Genomic DNA, 16,292 nt, shown 5'->3' with positions numbered 1-16,292 from the left:
TTTCTTCTTCCTATTTTCCAACATGTAATTTCTCTCTGTTGTATTCTAAATATCTTCCTCTCTTCAACTATAGCTAGCCTTTTCTTTGTCATATATACTATGGTTTCAATTTCAAAAATCACATGCTTTTAGTTTCTGGAATTTATATTTTAGTATTTTAAAATTTCCCTATTCTTTTTCTATAATGTTCTGATTTTGTCTAATAGTTGATGTTGTTTCTTTTATTCTCTTTAACATATGGAAAATAGTCCTTTGGTCATTTCATACAGATATTTCTTGGCATGTCATTCAAGCCATTTTGTACATTTACTCTCATTCTCTGTTCATTACTTCCTATTATATATTATTATTTGTTGTGATATCATTCCCTTAGTGCTATTTCCTGGGAAGTCTACATGTGCTGGGTTGTGGAAAATTCTTCATGAGATTTTTCATATGGCTCTACTACAGCCTCATGTATTTCACTAATTTTAGACTCATGTGTGCTTATTTTTGGACTGATAATTGCTAAAATGTATGAGAAGTGCAAATTTGAACTCCACACTCAAGTCTGGCAATTCATATTTGGAGTTGTGATTTCTCATGGTGGTTCTTTTCCCACCACACCATGCTGGTACTTCCTAGTCTCTAAGTTTTTGTAGCCTCTACTTCAAGGACTAGACAACACCTGATGGTTCTAAGTTTTATATAAGGAGTTCAGTTCTAGTCCCCTGCCAACCACAGCCCTAGGTTTCACTCTGATTTGAGTCCAGGTCTTCGAATCTTAGCCACTGCAGCACATGTCCAGTTCTAATAAACTTTCAGCTTCAGCTTCCCTCACTTGTAACTATAGCTTTCCAATCCTTCTTTATTTCTACCTCCTAGGGACTTTCCTTGTTGTTTTTAAGAATTGACATGTTTTTTTGAAAGTCTGTTGTTAAATTTATCAACATGTGTTTTAGATAGGGGTGGCATTTTCTATGTTAGTTTAGCACACCATATTGACCAGAGATCTAATATACTATTCTCTGTCCTTGAAATTGAGTAACTTCCCTAAATCTTATCTTCATGAAGCTATCCTCTATTAGTTTTTCCTAAAATATAATTAGCCTTATTGATGCTTTACTTTAGTAAATGCTCTACTATGAATTTGAATGTTGATTCTGTCCCATTAGCTCCATTCTCCCCTTTAGCATTTTATTTGCCATATGCTGTACTTCTGAAAAATTTTTCATGTATATCGTCTTCTTTCAGATGACAATCACCTCTTTATCTATAAGACTCTTTCCAGCCTGTTCTGAGTAACCTTGAGTTGGTTTTCTACTGTGTCAGTTTTGCCTCTAAGGCAGGAATAGACAATTATCAATTTGTTAAGAGGTCAATTCTCCCCAAACTGATCTAAAGACTCAGTAAAATCCCAACCAAAATCCTAGTAGGCTTTCTTATGGAACTTGAAAAGCTAATTCTAAAATTCATATGGTTATATAAAGGACCAAGAAAATTTTGAAGAAGAACAAAGTTGGAGGATTTATACTATCACATTTAAGATTTACTATAAAGCTATAGTAAATAAGACAGTTTGGTACTGATGCAAAGAAAATAAACAGGTCAAGATAAAAAAACAAAGTCCATTTAAAAACCACACACACATGATCAATAGTTTTTGACCAATACAATTCAATGGGAAAGTGTGGGGCGGGTAGAGGGGTTTTTTTCAATAAATTATTATGAAACATCTACATATCAGAGAGAACCTTCACACCTACCTAACGTTATGTATAAAAGTAATTGTGATGCATCATAGCTTTAATGTGCAGGCTAAAATCTAAAGGCTTTAACAGAATATTTTCAAGAACTTAGAAACGAAATTGAGTTATTTGTAGTGAGGTGGATAGACCTAGAATCTGTCATACAGAGTGAAGTAAGTCAGAAAGAGAAAAACAAATACAGTATGCTAACACATATATATGGAATCTAAGGAAAAAAAAAAGGTCATGAAGAACCTAGGGGCAAGACGGGAATAAAGACACAGACCTACTAGAGAATGGACTTGAGGATATGGGGAGGGGGAAGGGTAAGCTGTGACAAAGTGAGAGAGTGGCATGGACATTTATACACTACCAAATGTAAAATAGATAGCTAGTGGGAAGCACCACATAGCACAGGGAGATCAGCTTGGTGCTTTATGACCACCTAGAGGGGTGGGATAGGGAGAGTGGGAGGGAGGGAGATGGAAGAGGGAAGAGATATGGGAACTTATGTATATGTATAACTGATTCACTTTGTTATACAGCAGAAACTAACACACCATTGTAAAGCAATTATACTCCAATAAAGGTGTTAAAAAAAAGAACTTAGGATGGATTATAATTCATTGGGCAGGATGCAAAAAGTACTAACCATAAAAGAAAAAAGTTAAATTGGACTTCTTTAAAATGAAAATCATCCAAAAAATACCATTAAGAACAAGCCACAGACTAAGAGAAAAATAGTCTCTACACATTTATCTAACAAAGAATTCATATTTAGAATGTGTAAAAAACTAGTGTACGTCAATAAGACAAAAAGACACCAAAATTTTAAGTGAGCAAAAGAACTGAACAGACACTATACAAAATAAGATTTATAAATGGCCGATAAACAAGAAAAGGTGTTTAACATCATTACTCACACTCCCTGCAGTTAGAGGTCTGCGAGGCACATCTCATGGCTGCCACAGTCCACCACTCGTGCCATGTTCACAGGCTTTTCTTCCTGAGGAGAAATCCAAAAAAGGAAGGTCAGTGGGATGAACCACATCTCTGTCACACGGTTAATCTCAGGGTCCTACTGGCGTGCATGCTCTCCTTTCTCCAGTATCCACCGTAAATAACCCCCCACCCTCAGATATTGCCTCTGTTGGCCTAAGTGGTGGGGTGATCCAAACTTTCAAAAGATATCATCAATGGAATAAAAAGACAAGCCACATTGTGGAAGATAATATTCTCAACGCATGAAACTGACAAAAGGCTTGTACTAAGAATATATAAAGAAATTCTACAAATTAATAAGAAAAAGACAGACAACCCAATAATAAAGTGGGTAACAGACTTTAATACCTTGTTTAAAAAGGGATATCCCAAAGGCCAAAAAATATATGAAAAAGTAATCAACTTCTTTATTCACTAGAGGAATTCAAATTAAATCTACTGTGAGATACTACTACCCACATATCAGAATGACTAAAATGAAAATAAGACAGCACCAAGGATTAATGAGGACAGGGAGCAACTAGAACTTTCCTACATTGCTGAAGTGCCCTTTACTATTCTCATTTTTAAGATATTTGTTTTGAATTGTACATAGAATAAAAAGACATAGGTATTAACATTTCGAGCAGGATGTTGACACATTTCCATTATTATTAATCTGATGATTTTATAGTCTTTGATATTTTCTCTTTTAATCATTTTTATCAGTTTTGTAAACCTGGATTTATACCATCATTTAGGGGAGGGAGGGGTATCTGTTGCCCATCATTAAATAGAACACTATACTTTAAGAAAAAGACTGCATTGCTAAACTAGCATTATGAGAGAGTATGGAGGAGGAAGGAAAAAAGAATGGAGGCATATGAAAAATGATGCAGATGTATTTGCATTTTTTCCCATTCACTCCATTTTTTATCTAATCATCTACATTTAAAAGCTAAAGCTTTTCCAGAGATTGCTCTTTGCTCCCAGTCCTTTCAGGTAGAGTTCTGCTAGTTATTGCATAGGCTGAATGCAGGAGTAGAGAGAGGCACAAGGTAATCAGGAGTCAGCCCTGAAATCATCCTTCTAACTCTACTCTTCTTGCTCCTCAGGTAACTGCACATCTTCAATTGTTTATATTACATTTCTTGAAATGATGGTACAGGAGGAATAAGTTTCCAGGAAAGACACCATTATAAATATGAGTTAAAATTATTAAGCTGGCCCCATATTCCCTGGGCTCCTCTAAAGCTCTTTCTTTCCTTCCCCTTCACTAGTATTCCAACTCCCTAAACCACTCTAGATATGGGACAAAAAAACTGAAAGTTCCTCTGATGACAGGAAATCAGCCTTGAAGGTTTTTCAATAAAACTTTTGATAGGGTTTATTAAACTATGATTCACAAATGTAACCGGGTATACATGATATTTTGCAGTATGTTAAAAATAAATGCATCACAGCTCAGGTGAGACTTACAGATACTACATTCCATGGTTCTGATGAAACACAATCATGGATTATGATTCTTTAGGCACAGTGGAAAGGCTAATTACATTGACTATGTCATCAGTTTATAGATTCAGATTTTATATGTTCTGTGTGACTTTTAATAGGGAAAAATAAAGACTGATTTATAAAAAAGTGGGCTGAATTTATCACTTTGGTCTACTATACTCCAGTTAAATTCAGCTCCTCTCCTCAAAATAATATCAGTTTATCCTGGCTTGATAGATTATAATTAATATACTCTCTCCTGTGCTTTCTGACAATTGTCCCATTTTGAGGGGAAACAAATACATTAGGGCAGTGATTGTTAACCTTAGGTACAAACTGAAATCACTTGAAAACTTTTAAAAAATCCTATTGCTCAGGCCATGCACCATACAGTTAAATCAAAATCCCTGGAATTGGAGCCACAGTCTAAAGCATTTTTTTAAAGGTCCCCCAGGTGATTTAGAAGTGCAACCAAGGTTGGGAACCACTGAGTCTGAGCCCCTGCCTCCGCTACCATCCTTGACAGTGTTCACATACATTACTGATATTGATCAGATACTAGTCAGTCAACCACTCAATTGACCAAAAGGGTCATGCAGACATACTTAAGATATTAAAAATATTTAGTTAAGTGTTTGCTCAAGAAGCTTTTGTTCAAATCTGCTCTAAGTAATTTGAAGAAGTAATTAAATATGTATGTGTGTGTGTATATATATATATGTATATATATAAACAAAAAATTAAATTCAAATATATAGGTATTATTTAACAGTTCAATTCAATACTGTAAACATGATAAGAAACCATAATGTGTTACGACAACTTCCAGGAAAACAGAACTCTTGAGTATTTAAATTTCTTTTTTGCCATGTAGACCCAATCACTTGTATGCATGTTTACCTATTTTTAAATGAAGACATATGCCTTGGATAAAGAATTTTGAAAACAAAAGAAAAAATAGCACTAGCACCAAAATATACATGGTAAAGCTTCTTCTATAAAACCAGCCTTGGAGGACAGGATCAGCATCTACAGGGGAGACATCTCTCTAAATGTGGCTTTGTGGTTCACAACATCCTTAAAACCCTTGTAACTACTTACAAAAGGATGTGAAGTGTGTGTCTGTGCATGGGGTTGCCCACTAATACGATTTTTCTGGGGAGAGGAATCATGGCTCTGATGAGGTTCCTATGAGGGGAATCTACTTTCAGTTAAGGGTGGAATGACATTCTGTGATTAGTCAGCAAGCATTAAAGGATGACATATCTCCATCTTTGTGGAGACAGTTGACCACAGTACACTGGATCTGAACTCAGATAACCAGGATTTGAGTTTCACCTCTACAACTTACTTGCTGAGTAAATGCAGCTTTCCAAGTTTCAGGTTTCTGGTCTATAAAATGGTGATAATAATACCTGTCCTACCTACCTAATAGGATTATTTAAAAGTTTAAAATCAAATAATTATTTGTTAATTCTAAACTACAGTTCAATGAAAAGAAAAGATTTAGCATAAAAAACAATCCCTGTGTTGACTGATAGCTTCCAGGCCAGTTTGTATGAACTCCTGTTTAAGCCCAAAGAAGAGAGATGCTCAAGCAGATGCTGAAATAATGGTTTATGCATGATCGAAGTAAGTTTCAGGGAATACAACTGACATATATTTGCAACCTTCTTTACAGGATTTGGCACATAGATGTGTGTGTGTTTGGAGGTATCTTCTCCTCTTTAAAACAACAAGTTCAGTCCAGTGAGATTTCAGCACAGTGGTTATTAACAGGGAGCCATAGGAGACAATCTGAGAAGCAAGGAGAGGGAAACACACCTTGATGAACCCTCTTGGTAACATCTCCAAAAGAAACAAAGGCCAAAAGAGGAAGAAACATGTAGTGACTGAGAGGACCTATTCAGGAACACTCATGAGACACTAGCTTGTCTTGCAGAAACAGTTGAGGACATTCTAAGTGTATTTATGGAGTGGTGGTGAATTTTGTACCACCTTAACCAGGAAATGGGGGAGCGATAAACCCTTGCTACATCTGATATCATCAATGAAGAAAAAACAATGTTATAATGCACTCTGCTCTATTTTACAACTTCATATCATGGGTGTCTATTTGTATAAAAAATTCTAAATAAATTCAGTTGTTTACATACTTCATTTATAATTTAACCAGCCAAATAATGATTGCTTTTATATACAATTAAGTTTATAACCCTGTGCAGATCATGCATGTTGTATCTGCCTGATATGTCCTTCTTAATATTTCTAAAACCTTTCTCCGTGCCCCCCCACCACACACTTGAATAAAGCATTAATAGGCTTAAAGATTGATTTTACATTCCCTGGATTAGAGCAGGATTTGTTAATTGCCACACTTTAGACAGCATCTCTAACACTGCATAAAAGTCACAAGGTTAAATGAGGTTTACTCCTTATTTTAAAATTGATTTGTGTTTTTGTTTCAGGAAGATATTTTATTTAACAGGATTATTATCATTGTTACAAAACCTTTTTTTTCTAATGTATGATGACAAGGAGATTTCCTGTTTGTAAATACTTTTACAAGATTTTGATCAAAAACATTGTAGTACCTATGTACATAGCAATCAAAAATGTTCTCAAGGAAAAATGAATATGATTTGAAACGTTAGCCTTATCTTTGATCCCATTTTCTCTTTCTTCCACCTCTGATCATTCAGCAAGCATTTAAGGTCTCCTCGATCTCTGACCCGGCCTCATCTCTGTGTACACACTGAAATCTTGCCAGTTCCCCAGACAAACCACACTGCTCAACATGCTGTGCCTTGCACTCACACTGCATCCTCTGTGATGGACATATCCCCTTTGCCCAGTGAACACCAAGTCAGAATTCAAAGCTCATCTCAAGCACTGTGCTTTATATAGAGGATTCCTGAATAAACATCCTTACTACCAGGTACAATTAATCACTCCTTCATCTATGTTTCTTTGTAACTGCCTGATCAGCCTTCTTCCCATGCATAGACAAAACCACATGATTTCCATAAAAAGTCCTTGCAAACAGACTAGAACATGTTCATCTTCAGAGCTGACCAATAATTTGACACTCCCTCAAACTGGTATTATTTAATATTTATTTCTAAAGAAATAACCTCCCACCAACAGTGCAAGAGGGCTCCCTTTTCTCCACACCCTCTCCAGCATTTATTGTTTGTAGGTTTTTTGATGATCGCCAGTCTGACAGGTATGAGGTGATACCTCATTGTAGTCTTGATTTGCATTTCTCTAATGATTAGTGATGTTGAGCATCCTTTCATGTTTGTTGGCAATGTGTATATCTTCTTTGGAGAAATGTCTATTTAGGTCTTCTACCCATTTTTGGATTGGGTTGTTTGTTTTTTTAAATCATCACTTATAATTGAATAGCACTGGCTATCATGTTCACTTAGGATAGTGGTTATGGTAGATACAATAAAAAGACTTGTCTAAAATATCTCTTTAAAGTTCTTTGTTCTGGCTTTCATTCCATTTCATCAACATACTTATCAAAGTGTGTTTTTAATAGCTTCATGTCCAATTAATAATACCCCAAAATGTAAATAATTGCTTATCAACAGGATAGACGGTCTTAATTTGTAATATGTAAAAAACTATATATGACATTATTTTTAAGATTCTTGATGACTAAACATTTAGATATTCACAATAAGACATAATTCATACTTCATATATTGTTAATTGTTTAGGCTTTTATTAAAAAAGTTTTCAGTATTAAATTTAAATGGTATAAATATGTAATTAACAAGTTATTCTAAGATAGCTAGATCTTAAACATTACCTTTGAGAATCAGTGTTTATCTAACTGAATTTAATTTAACCTGAGATGTTGATAATCAAGCTAATAAAATTCTAACTGTAATCAGAAAACTCCTTCTATTCTGACAGGTTTCCTACTTCACACTCCCTTGATGCACTTTGCCCACTCCATCTCCAACACAAAGCTTACACTTAACCTGGTGACAAGGTGATTAAGTGGCACACTAGAACAGAGGAGAACGAGGATTCAGCAAACTTCTGTATCTTCTTAGTCCTTGCCTCCTACTGCTCAATGTTTAGACAGGCAGCACATTTCTTAGACTGGCACTTTTCAAACATGTTACTACTGCTTTATTTTACCCAATTTAGACAAAAATGAATGTAATGTTTATTAATATTATGTATCTAGTATCCAGTGTCCTTCAAAATATAGATCTCTCTCTCCATCTACTGTTAAGTCTGTCATTTTGATAAGAGTTACACTGCCAGAAGTCATTAGTGACAAGGCCAGCAACACATTTGGCACAGAAAGAACTTGCAAATGCAAGAACCAAGGCAATGGAAAACTACCTAAGTTCAAAAATACAAGCCACAGAATTCTAAATTGTGCCTTAAAACTTTTCTATTTCAATTCTACAAGATATTTTGAGGGTATGTGCTGGACAGTGTTGTTATTAGACTCTCAAGAGGAAAAGGAGGGAGTGATTGGAACATACAGTTTTGAAAAAAGCACATTCTATAACTAAAGTACTTTGTTTTTTGTCACATAGCATCTTTTAAAATGTTACAATAACACTGGAGTAGGACACAAAATGTCTATGTTTATCAATAAATTTTTTTTTTAATTGGTGGTTTTAAAGTTCAGTGACTTCATTGCTCTGGATTAGCTTCAATCATTTTCATCGATCAGGAGGCTGAGGCTCTGGTACAAGCTTGTCCCTCCTGAATGATAAAAAAGGCCACATCCAGAACTAACAGCTGAGCACCTGGCACCAAAAATTACTGAGAGATCTCTGAGAAATGAATCTGCCTCCTTCACCTCTCAAAAATCCTGTTGAGTAGTTAATAGAAATGATTTTACAGATGAGTACCTTGCAGCCCCAGAGCATGTAGACTGCTGATATATTTAGAAAAGTGGTAGCAGAGTCAAGATTAGAACCCAGATTTCATGAATCTTTTACCATGCTTTCTACTATAACATAACTTTCCAATATAACAGTAACAAACACGTACTGCTTCAAAGTTTACACTAGAAGATGACAGTGACTCTTTGAGCTAAAAATGACTTGTTATTTCCCATTTTTCAAATAACAAAGTGTAACCTCCGTGGATAAATGGATAAACAAAATGTGGTGTACACATATTATTCAGCCTTGAAAAGGAGGGAAATCCTGTCATATGCTACAATGTGGATGAACCTTGAGGAAATTATGCTAAATGGAATAAAGGCAGTCAAAAGAAGCTAAATACTACATGATTCCACTTATATGAAGTATCTAAGATAGTCAAGTTTATAGATACGGGAAGCAGAATGGTGATTACTAGGGGCTGAAAGGAGAAGGAAATGGAAAGTTGCTGTGTAATGGATATAGAGTTTCAGATTTGAAAAAGTTCTGGAGATTTGTTTCACAACAGTGTGATGTACTTAACACTACTGAACTGTACACTTGAAAATATTTAAAGTGATAAATTTCATATTATGTGTTTTTTACCACAATAAAAATAAATGTAATTTCAAAGATATATAAAACTGGTTAGGCTGTGATTCAAAATCTCGTGTTCAAGAGTTAGGCTGTGATTCAAAATCTTGTGTTCTTTACCCTGAATTCCCCTGTAAGAACTATTCCCCCAAATAATAGGTGACTATATCACCTGCATGACTGCAAGCCCATTGCAATCATGCATCAGCAATCCTTTGTGGGACAAGAATTGGGAATAAGCACAGGCCCTTGCAGGACAAAGCCTGAGGAAGCAGTTCCCATCTTGCCATACTTGGACCCAATATTCCAAGGGAAAACATTAAAACTATCTTTATTTTTTTTTACCTAAAAACAAGTGGTCGGTATGGCGTGATCACAAAGATAGGCCATTGGTCCACTGACTTGACCACTTTATTCCCTTTTAGAATGATTACTCATTGTCATACAGACATAGACACTGAAAAGTAATGCCTGGTAGGAACACAGCCATCTCCAGGAAATGAGACCTGAGGACATGCCTCACTCATGTGGTGAGAAAAAGTTAATTCTAATGGCACTATATTCAAACCAACACTTTATCTGTTGGCATGTTTACAAGGAAAGTTGGAAACCAAATAAAGGATAATTGCCCATTCTCAACAGGATGTGGCAACTTTCATCTGTGATCCTTTATTTTCAGGCAGTAGCAAGGCTTGCCAAATGAGCTAAATGAGGAATGATTCTGATGGAGAGATGATGTTAAGGCCTAAGTCTGTGTTCCTCCCAGATGCTGGATTAATTGCTGTAATATAAACCCGCAGCACAATGTGTTCTCCACTGATATCACCCACTTATCTATACAAGCCTGTCTGTGATGATTTCCACTAAAGGCCAAATAGTGCCCTGAATAACTCATTGAGTTGTACAAGATTAGTCCAAATTTGAATAAAGCTTGTATGTTGTAAAGCTAAAACCTAAACTGTTACAATCATTCCAATGGATGCTGATGGTTTTCTTCATTAAACAGTGTGAGGACCCCACTGTCTAATCTTTCTAGAGTGCTTAGTAACCTCACTTTTGTTACTAGTATTTGTCTTTGGGATTCATGGGTTTTCTAAATAAGGGAGTAGCTCATGGTATACCTTTTATGAGGACACAAACTATTGCTACATTGTGTTCTTCATTTTCTCTTAAAGAATCTCTGTTTGTTACATCTAACTCTCCCTGGACATTTTGCTTCAGTCCATGGGACTGGGCTTAGGGAAACTGGTGTGGCATGCCTAACTACGTTCAAAAATAAGTCTTTTGCTCCAATTTTGACCCCTTATCTTTGGACCAAGCCAGTGAGCTGAAATTGTTTTTAAAAATTAGTTTTTTCCTTTGAGAAACTTGGTTCCTCAAATAAATTTAACAATGCTAGGTCCACCCTGCCAGACGTCTGGGTACAAACACAGGACTTCTTTCTGAAACCCTTCTACATAGGGATTCTGGACCTAACTCTGGAAACATTGAGAGGCTGATGAGTTTTTAAATAAAAGACCTCTAATGGCAGAAATTAGAATGGATCAAAAAGGAAAAAGACTGGAGGCAGGGAGGCAAGTTAGTAGGTGATAGTAATAGCTGAAGAAAACGAAAACCTGAATTAAAGTAGTGACAGTAGGAATGGAGAAGAGTAGGTAGATGAAAGGGCTATGACAGAGATAAAATTAGCAGGCCTTACAAACTAGTGAATGTGAGGTACAAAGGGTAGAAGGAATTTTTTCAGAATTACCTTTCTAAAGGAGAAGTAAGTTCATATTTTTCACCTGCTTACAACACTCCAATGGCTTCCCAATACACTTATTAGAGTCTAAACTCTATCCGTTGCCTTATAAGGCTTCATAAAATCTGGCCCCTGCCTACTTCCTCAGCTTCACTGCTCCCCAACCTCATTGCTCTCCAATTTTTTAATATAAATCTCCAGAAATACTGGATTTTCTTTCCCATCTCTGTGCCTATGCACTTGCTAGTTCTTGTGAACCCTCTTCCCCAGACTTGGATGACCATTGTTTTCTCTCCACAGAGATCCCAGCTCAGACCTCCTTCTACTTCCTCAGAAAAGTATTCACTGGCTCCCCACCAGCAGTAACACCCCCACACTGCAACAGTCACTCTTGATATCACCATGTTTGTCCTCTCTAGAACACCTATCAGTACCTGAAACTACCTTGTTTGTTTTTGACATTATTATTGTCTGTCTCTCCCTACTGGAATGTCAGCAACCTCAGGACAGGGATCTTCTTTATCACCAGTGCCTACCATGTGATAGGTTCTCAAAGAATATTTATTGACCAAGTGATATACAGCTATACATGTACATATACATATATATATATATATACATACATACATATATGTGCTGTGTCTGTGTGCCTGTGTGTGTGTATGTCCACACATGCCATATTTATAAATATATTCTATGGTAAAAAGTTATGGCTTGAGATTAAAACTATCAGACTCATATAGCTTGCTACATCCAAGTGTGATGCCTGTGCTGATGTAAGAAGTATTAATTTATAATTCTAATAACAGAATCATTACATATTGAACTCTATAAGAGCTATAAATACTTTTGATAAAAGAGAATTTGATTGAGATAAATACTCATCTAGGAATAAATTTCTAACCCATAGCATCTAAGGGTTAGATGCATCTAAATTTTATCCCCAAAATTTGTAGATTAAAAGTTGTATTTTAGAGACCTGGGAATAAGGGAGCTGGCATGCCCACAACACTCATGCCTATAATATTTTGTTGTATTGTTAGGAAACAGGGTAACTTTTTCTAGCAGGAGTAGCAAGTATATTTCAGATAAGACTACTTTTTGCAGGGAACATAAGTACCTCAGCCAGCCTTAATGGAGTCTATTTTAGGAGGCGGAGCAAAGGATCTTCAGGTTCTACTTCTCAAGCCATGCTTCTTTACATACCTCACAGGGTTATCAAAAGGGTTAAATGAATTAATGGTATTTTATCAACTTTATCTACACTCTATTTTCACATTGTTTTTGGATCTGAAGGTTCACTGAGAGTCCAAGATGGATCACTCTGAGTTCTGCATGGCATCAGCAGAGTTCCAGTGACCTCAATGTTTATTCTGTGTTTAAAGAACCATTGACTGTGCCAGGGACATAGGGTAATTGATCATGACTGAACAATATGAGTGCTACTCACTACCCATATTTTCTTCCTAATTTAGAACTTTATCATTTGAAAACAATTATATCACTGGGGAAAAAATGTCTCCTTTCAAAGAAAATGTATTCTATCAAAAACTGAGTCCAGGCAATAGCACAATTCCTCAATAGATCTTTGGATCCCACTACTAGGACCATACTTATCAATGCTGCTAATTGGATAGACACATCACATCACTGACCAATCCTGCTGCCTCTCCTTAATATGGTGCACCCCTGACTGCAGGGCTACTTCACTGTTCTTTGACTTACTGGGGCTGTGGTAGCAATAGCATGAACAACCTTAAATAGGAATGTTCCCTGTCCTCAGGGAGACTTCAATAAAAATAAGTCTCATGAGCTCTGTTTAATGGCACTTTCCATTTCTGCTCTAGTAAATGTACACTAAGACTATTAATCCTGGGAAATATAACATACACTGAAACAGCCTGAAGATGAGTCAGATTATTCCAGTGATGTTGCAATAGCTTCAAATGAGGAAAACATACAAGGTTATTAAAGAATATTTTTTAAGAGTCATTTTTTTGAGTATTTGATAATTATCTGAACCAAAATTCTATTCTATCATGGACCAAAAACATAGATTCATTAAAATAACTGTATATGTGATGTTTTTGTATAAATGGTTAGCTTATTAGATATTAAAAATAATACAGGATAATTAAAATTGTTTACAAACAAAAATAAATGTTTTCTTTGCAAAATTTTTGAAGAGCCCTGCATTTTATTCAAAGACATTTTATTTCAAGTATATGATTATAAAAGCAATTGATCTTTCAGGATAAGGAACTGTAGGAATATTAAAAAGAATAAAATAATATTAAAATAACTTAATAGTAATGATAGTATTAGTGCCACTATCCTAACATGATATTATATTCCACATGACAGTTATTTACATAATTTACCCAATATTACTCAAACATTTTCAATAGTTTTATGTAGGGTAGTGTTCATAATTTTAATAATAGCTCCAAGATACGCTATTTTCCTTCAAGTTTTTCTTTTTGAATATGTTGCCATTTTTCTGACATGGTTTTGAAATATGGATCACTTTCTCTCTTTTTATGTTTTAGAATGAATTGAAGGTTTTTATAACATTGAGATTAATATAGCAAATTTAACAGACATTACTCATTCTATAAATATTAATTCATAACCACATAATCAAGCACATATTTTTTAAAATTTCCTTCAAGTTTTGTAAAAATTGGGGCCTTTTTCCCTTTCTGAAACTTTCCCTACTTCAAATTTATTACTTTGTACAGAGGTTCAGTACTTCCATAGTAAATAAGTTTTTTATCTTTTATGTTCTGCTTTTGTTTTCACAGATAAGTGAATTAGAAATAATACACTTCCTTTACTATGGTCATTTCAGCAAACATCAACTCATCATACACACACACACACACACATCTTTTATTATCATATTATCTCTAAAACTGGATGGTTCTTTTCTTTTTTAATCATAATTTTCAAGCAACTTCCTTATCTTTCTCCTTCTCCACATACTCATCTACCTCACCTCCATTTAATTTTTTTTCTGTAGTTGCAGATAAATTTCCTTTGGTAATATCAACAAAAAAGATATTTGTGTAGTAAGTATTCCGAATGGTTGTAAGTCAGAGGATGTGTTTCAGCAGACTTCACCTATGAATGATGGCACAGCTGAAGATCTTAATTAGAACACTCTTTTTTCTTTGAAGGTTTTAAAGTTATTATTCCATTATAACTTTTATTGACTGGTGCAAAGAGGAAATCCAACTTTTTTTACTTTGGCTCCTATGATGGTCATTTGGTTTTTTTCTCCAGCTTAAGTGATGATTGTATATTTAAAGTTTAGTGACTTTAGGGAATATACACTGCTGGTAGGGATATTTATATAACTGTTTTCTTAAAGGCCCATATTAGACAATTTCATAAACTTATCCCAGCTGCTCAGAAGAAGTTAATTGATGAGCACAGATTATTTACAAAAAGTGGCAGGGATTTTAATAGGAACTGAGAACTATCTTCACCATATTATATATGCAAGGCTCTAGTTCTTTGTGTCTATGAATGTATTTTCACAAATATTTTGCATGGTTTGATAGTTTATTTTATTCTCAAATTTTGCTCCATTGCTTCCATGTTTTTGTAAGACTGAGGAAATACCCTTAGAAGTGGAAGTCTAGAGCTTCCTTTTTCTTGATGAGTAATAAAGATAGACATAGAAAATAAGAGCAAGGGTGAACCACTGGGTTATATACCAGGGAGAAACAGCCAAGCTGTTAAAAGGACTCAGTGATTAAAACATCCACAAATGAATAGACTAGCGCTTCAAGGTCAATGCTTTGTGTCTCAGACACATTGTCACAGGCAGAAATGCTTTCTTTGATGTGAACACAGCTTCTGTTGATTTTTCTCCTCTACTGGAAAAGAAGTAAGAACAGAGAGGTTGCTTAAAAGGTTGGTACAGTCACTAAATTCCCCTAAAATAGCCTTGAAAACCCACACACACAGTATCTATTTTCCTCACAAAGAAAGTCTGAGCCAAGAACAGAGAAATTTCTGAATAAGAGAAGACTACTACTTATCAGTTGTGTAATAGACTATGGCACTGCCTGCTTCTGCCATGAAACAGATTAGAGGAAAAACTGAGCACAGAGATCTCATGATGTAACTGAGAAATTCCTCTACACCTCAGATGACAAATCTTCAGTGTGACTTCAATGCTCTCTAAAAGTCTTGTAAATTCCCTGAATAAGAACCATGTTAAAACCTAAATATAATACACTTTCCAAAAGTTCTCAGACTATAGGATTTCAAGTAGCAACTATAAGATTTCAAGCAGATTTTCAATTCATCTAGTCTCCTTTGGCCAGCACAAGTCGTACGACAATAATATGGATATATCAAGACAAAACAATTATTAGCCCAAATCATGTAGATGTATATTTCCATATCTTCTGCTCTGTCACTACTCAGTAGCAACTGATGCTCTCACTAGAGCAGAAACAAAGATTTAAACATCACTCTAACCCTGGCTGAATCCAATTCGTGGGAGAAAACTGTGATTGGATAAGATGAGTAAGAAGAAGCAGTGGTAACTGGACCTAGAGAAGCTAGAGAGAGAAAGGAAGTCCAATAGAGGAAAGGCTACAAGAATCAAAGGGTGAGAGGACAGAGCTCAGCACTTGGATGTACTTGAGGGTGAACCGCTTGCTAATCATGGCCTGGGAACCACTCGATGTCTGACAGAACCTGGATACTTTTAAGTGCCAGACAGTGATGACATGAATGCCTTGTATTAAGGTGTCAGGCAGCTTGACATGAAAATCTTTCCCCTGTCCAACTGCATAGAAATCAACACCACTTGAGAATCTTCCTAGCCGT

At 35.5% G+C, this 16,292-nt stretch overlaps 1 long non-coding RNA gene across 1 annotated transcript in view; it reads right to left on the bottom strand.

Annotated features, from left to right (window-relative positions):
- Window positions 1-2,656: 2,656 nt before the first annotated feature.
- LOC132430705 (uncharacterized) overlaps window positions 2,657-16,292 on the bottom strand; it is a 109,415-nt gene continuing 95,779 nt past the window's right edge. Inside the window, exon 3 of the long non-coding RNA XR_009520550.1 lies at window positions 2,657-2,733. This is a non-coding gene — a long non-coding RNA (uncharacterized lncRNA). The remainder of the gene's footprint in view (window positions 2,734-16,292) is intronic.

This window comes from Delphinus delphis, chromosome 9, assembly GCF_949987515.2.
Source record: "Delphinus delphis chromosome 9, mDelDel1.2, whole genome shotgun sequence".
In the NCBI taxonomy this organism is placed as follows: Eukaryota; Metazoa; Chordata; class Mammalia; order Artiodactyla; family Delphinidae; genus Delphinus; species Delphinus delphis.
Note: the sequence above shows the minus strand (reverse complement) of the source record. Positions and strands in the feature narration are given on the sequence as shown.